Source organism: Mytilus californianus, unplaced genomic scaffold (genome assembly GCF_021869535.1).
Source record: "Mytilus californianus isolate M0D057914Y unplaced genomic scaffold, xbMytCali1.0.p SCAF_7, whole genome shotgun sequence".
NCBI lineage: Eukaryota > Metazoa > Mollusca > Bivalvia > Mytilida > Mytilidae > Mytilus > Mytilus californianus.
Window position 1 is genome coordinate 29806426 of NW_026262723.1, and position 6619 is coordinate 29813044.

Sequence of the window (6619 nt, forward strand, 5' to 3'; positions counted from 1 at the left end):
TGTTTTTGCCATTATCTTACCAGAGTGCACACGCTGAAATGTCTCGCCTGCTATTCTGACCATTGATTTTATGTTGATAGTGCTAAATATAAAGTTTTACTACAAGTATCACATTAACATTTATGATCCAAGAAAATAAGGTCAATGTCAGATAAACCAAGGCGAAAATACATGTACACCTTTAATACAATCATTCCATACACCAAATATAGATGACCTATTGCTTATAGTATAAAGGAAACAGACTAAACCATAGAAATTTTATATTGACCAATGAACCATGTAAATGAGGTCAAGGTCAGATGAACCCTGCCAGACAGACATGTACACTTTAGAATCATTCCATGCATCAAATATAGTTGACCTATTTCTTATAGTATCTAAGAAACAAAATTAACCAGGAAAACTGAACATTGACCAATGGACCATGAAAAAGAGGTGAAGGTCAGATGATACCTGTTAGACAGACATATACACCTTACAATCATTCCATACACCAAATATAGTTGACCTATTGCTTAAAGTTTAAGAAAAACAGACCAAAACACAAAAACTTAACATTGAGCAATGAACTGTGAAAAGGGGTCAAGGTCAAATAAAACCTGCCAGACTGACATGTACATCGAAAAATGTTTCCATACACCAAATATAGTTGACCTATTGCATACAGTATGAGAAAAACAGACCAAAACACGAAAACTTAACATTGAGCAATAAACCGTGAAAATGAGGTCAAGGTCAAATAAAACCTGCCAGACTGACATGTACATCGTAAAATATTTCCATACACCAAATATAGTTGACCTATTGCATACAGCATTAGAAAAACAGACCAAAACACAAAAACTTATCATTGAGCAATGAACCATGAAAATGAGGTTAAGGTCAAATAAAACCTGCCAGATTCACATGTACATTTTAAAATATTTTCCTACATCAAATATAGTTAACCTATTGCATACAGTATTAGAAAAACAGACCAAAACACAAAAACTTAACCTTGTTCACTGATCCATGAAATGGGGTCGATGTCAAGTGAAAACAGTCGGACAGGCATGAGGACCTTGTAAGGTACGCACATACCAAATATAGTTATCAAAACTCAAAATAAGAGAGAAATTAACATTACAAAAAATCTTACCTTTTTTTCAAGTAGTCATTGAACCATGAAAATGAGGTCAAGGACAATGGACATATGACAGACTAAAACTTCATATCATAAGGCATCTATAGACAAAGTATGATGCATCCAGGTCTTCTACCTTCTGAAAAAATAAGCTTTTAACGCCGCCGCCGCCGGATCACTATCCCTATGTCGAGCTTTCTGCGTCAGAAGTCGGAGGCTCGACAAAAACTACAAAAGATAGATAGACACTTAAATATCGTTAGAAGACTCTTTATAGGAGTGATTGCCCTTAAATAACAATTTGTTTACCTCTTTTTGTGTTTTGGGCAAAAACTAAAGAAGATAGAGATTACAATATCAACAAAAGAGAGATTTTTGTCGCGAATTCTATTCTAGTTCACAATGTTGGAGGGTGTCCATGGTTGAAGATGCACATAGACCTAGGTGAGCGACACAGGCTCTTTAGAGCCTTTAGTTTTAATGTCGTTCTCTCGTGCAGACACAATCGAAAATCGATAATTAGAAGGCAATGCATAGAATTTACATTAATTATTTTAAAGACAATGCTCAAGTTATACGTTTCGCGGCCTCAGGCCTTTTTCATAGACTTTTCATAGCCAAGATTGACAATGATTTTATTTCGAGGTCACCCTCTCAGCTATTGTGTTATTTATATTTTGAAAAAAATATTTCTATCAGTGCATTTATGCTTTTATTTTTTTTATAACTGCATTGGTTACGAGTACTTTAAGATTTCTCCTAATGGTACCAAATGTCGGTGCCTTCTGTATATTAGTTACAATACACCTTCATATATACTAGTAAGACATTTCCATATATAAATTATTGGTACACTTCAATAATATTGAATCTATTGTTAATATCCACATATCTTATAAATTCTATTTTGAGTGATACAACTTTTTCAGAAGGTATATGTTTTGGGGTGTTTGCAATCTAATTAAAATATAGAACTCGGGTTTCATTATACTACATAGTATAACGACATCCGAGTTCTATATTTTAATTTGATTGGGGTGTTTGAAAACTTTTATATATACATATAGCTGGATGTAAGGAATTATCCGTATTACACCTACACTTTAAATGCAAAAAACAAACAAAGGATTGTACTTTCACCGAAAAGCAACTATTTGATTCTGCATGACGGCCGTAAATAACAAAGCGGCATAGGAGAATACTGCGTCCTTCAAATTTCCAACAAAAAACAACCAGTATCTACATGTAAGTACCAATGATTTCGGAAAGAATAATTATGTTATGGGACCCAATTGAAGACAGCCACTTCAAAAGACAACGCCATAGAATAATGATTTATAAGATATTTATCACATGGATCTCACATGGAATAAAAAAACCAAAAACATATATTGCTCAATTTAACAACTTTGCTTTTTGCATTGAAAAATACGATCACCACTGGTATTGGTTTTCTGTGCATAATAATCATTTTGACAAAAGCTGTAGAACTGACGAGAAGGGAGTTTAAGTATATATAAGTCTTACATGTACAGCGGAATTTGTAAACAAGTTTTAAAAAGATTTATTTCACTCTATAAATTCGAAGGTTTGCTATTTGTCGTGCACTATTATCCTTCGCGCGGGTCGATAAGCCTAGTCATGGTCACATGAAAGTTGAAATCTTTATTAATCTAAATTAGAGTTAAAAAACAAAAAAAAAACACGCTGGAGCTCGTAAAGACATTATGCCGCTCACCTACCAGTCATATGAACATAATTTCAGTGCTAAAAAAGAAGGTACGCATCTGTGCAACGAGATATTGCTCTTGCTTTTGACAATGTCAAACAAATGCATGACTAAACAGCTGGTATAGCCTGATTTTTCAATGAATCATGACCTTGCTGTGTTGGGTGAATGGGTGATTGCTGCTTGCTTTACTCCAGTGCCCAATATTAAATACATCGTCAGCACGAGAACAAATTAACAATTCATACAATAGGTATAGGTATATATAGGTAGGTAGTAGATAATGCAAGTGGTCGACCGACATGAAGGGCGAGATATCTGGTTTATTTATTATTGCTTGCTTAACGTCCAGTGACGATTATTTCATCCTTTTTCAGGACAAGAATAAATTAACAATAATACAATAGGTATAGGTTCTACATAAAGCTCACCGTGCTGCAAATATGGCTTGCAACTTCAGCATGCTTTTACTGCCGAATGGGATAAATACAGGGATGACCACATTTCTATACCCCAGTCAATCCTTGCGATTCGGGAAATTTGGACTGCTTTTATTAGACACCTATCCAGACTTTATCGTCATTTCAAGTCAGAGAAACGTCAGCTCAAAGAACAGGGGAAATCTACGGCTGGTGTTATCAATTTTTGTTTAGATAAAACAGTAACAGTTAAAAAAAGTCCCGATGCAGACCATGGAATTCAGGTGAGATGAAACCAACCTGGGAACAAACCTTTTTGTTATGCAGCTTTATATTGCTATCAATCACTTTAAAATAGTTCGTATGGTTACTTGCACATCTTCCGATGGTATGGTAAACTTCCATCATACAAAGATTCGTTGAAACTCATAACCATTTAGGAGGAGGTGTGCTTCATTCAAGATAGATATTGATGGGAGTAGATATTTATTCTTACTGCCATCAAAATTGTGTTTCCAGGGATACAAAGATATAAGGTTTCTTTTTTTTTATTAGATCAAAGATGCTAGATATTCTATATACTAGTTGTTCCAAACCTTGTTCGTATGAAAATAAGAATATGTGGAAAAGATTGTCAATGAGACTATCCACCACTTGAAGACCAAAGGACAAGGATGTTAGCAACTATATGTCATCACAGGCCGTACAACATGCAGTGAGTAAAACCCACACCGTAATGTATGTTATAAAAAGGCCATAGGATGACAAAATGTGAAGAAGCAAAACAAAAAAAGAGGAAACCACAAGGCCTGATTTATTCTAAAATATAATTCAACGAAAAACAATTGTGGCAGACAGCCACCAACGACAACCAGTTGATTTCATGTAGGCTCTTGACTTTTACAACATGCAGTTGATCTTTATTATCATTCGCTCAGGTCGAAAACATTCTGGCGTCTTCGTGTACCAAGGTCAAAATCTGATGTATTTTTTTTTAAAGAGCATTTAAATACTAAATAGTATTCTTGTCTTATTAGCTGGACTAATTGGTAAAATGATATTATTGAGACATGCACATACTTTAGATACTTTTAAGGTCAAATTTCAGTCTATGTTTTAACATTACGGATGCATGAAGATACCTGAATCAAATCGAATTTTATTTTCTATTGAATGCACAGTTGATAATATCATTTATAGTTTACTGTTCTATGTGATTTATTTGTTTGTATATTTGCTTGTATACTAATTATTTTTCAAGGTCTCCTTATAACAGGCACATATAGTTGCTAACTTCGACGTTATCTATACTCTCTGGTGGAGAGTTGTCTCATTGGCACATCTTCTTATTTTTATATAAAGAATTTTAATTAGGGTAAAGCGACAAACAAAAAAGACAAAAGACACAAAGTACCGATCTAAGAGTAACCGGAGTAAATGAAAGCTTGTTCAAAGTCCAATTTCATCTTATTAATAAAATATTTTATTGTTTTTCTCATAAATCAGGCAGTCGATTTTCTCGTTTACATTGTTTCACATTTGGACTATGGTGGATACTTGGCTCATTAATTAATTGGCAATAATACCACGTCTACTTTTTTATATGTTTTCAAGTCTAACTTAAATCAATCAGTACACCACAATGGATTTAGTGTAAAGACGGCGCTTGCAGTCTGAGAAAATCGTGGATTTGTGCAATGCCAAAAATTATATGTATCGACAGGATTTATGTCTATAAGTGTTGTGATACGATTGCCAATAAGACTTGAAACTATCCACCAGAGGCTAAAGGACGAGGGTCGACAGAAACATCTATAAAAATCTACAAAGGTCGTCGTACACAGCCTTTAACAATGTGCAAAACCAAAGCCGTATAGACTTGGTAAACTTTAAAAGACACCGCCATGACAAAATTCAAAGTTGAAACATTTCAAACAGAATACCAACAGCCTGGTTAATGCTAAAAACGAAAAACAAATATGTTGAATTGTGTTTTGTACTAATTAAAAACTATTAAAAGTAAAATAATGCATGATCAGTACTGATAAAGAAAATATTGAAGGATCTTAATTACTACAATAATAGATAAAAATCTTCTTTTTATATAAACAAAGGATATTGGGTATCCATCCATGACACAAAATCAGTACATAGATAGATATAAGAAGATGTGGTATGAGTGCCGATGAGACAACTCTCCATCCAAGTCAAAATTTAAAAAAGTAAACCATTATAGGTCAAAGTACGGTCTTCAACACGGAGCCTTGGCTCACACCGAACAGTAAGCTATAAAGGGCCCCAAAAATTACTAGTGTAAAACCATTCAAACATGCACAGCAAAAAAAAAACACACACACACACACAAAAAGCAAAGGAACAGCGCTTTTTAATATTGCTGTTCTTCATCTCAAAGTCACAGTCAGACCTTCAACACGGAGCAAACAAACTCTTACCTCACTGCAAGTTGAAGACGGCCCCGAGCACAGGCTTGAGCGGAATTCTTTGCAAAAATAATTTGGACATAAGGTGCATTTGTCATATAATTTTTTTAAATCAGTTTCCGATTTTTAACAACACTTTTAAATATCAATGTATGAACATTATGAGCAGATGGTTCAGATATTCATCCTATGTATTTTTATAAAGGAGACAATGGGTCATCTGAACATTTTTCAAAATTTTCGGTACAATATTGTCCGTTTCAAGTAAGTATAATTTAAAATTTGTGTTAACGAAATTTTTGTTTAGACCTTCCGGAGGGTCTGGATGGCGGGGTGTGGGGTCCTTCATTTCTGTATTCTTTAGTTTTTTAGTTAATTTTTCTCTATTCTTTATTTTTTTGTCCATTATTCTCCATTTTGTTCATTCTAACACCTCATTCTCTCTTTTTTAATTTTTTAGGCCATTTTTGTCTATTCTTTTTAGTTTTTGCCCATTATTCTCTATTCTGATCTATTCTGTAAACCCCCATCCACACCCTCTTTTAATACTTATACTGCTTTTTTTTTATTGAGACATGTTATTATCTAACGTATTTTTAGCAACAACTTATTTCACTGTGATTTTTACTGAACTAAATTCTAAAAAATGATAAAAAAATATTTCTTCATGATCTACTAGATCCAGAGATATATATACGTCTCTGCTAGATCCAAGTAGCTAGTCCCCCTTCCTCCATAAGATTAAAAGTAAATGGGTGCCCCCTTAGGTCAATACAGCCACCAAAAGATAAAAGTAATAATAATTGATTGATTTTAATTCGTCCAACTAACGAAAATGAATTTAAAAATATTTGTTTTAAGATCTTTTAAAATGCCGGCTAAAACAACACGAAATACTTTTAAA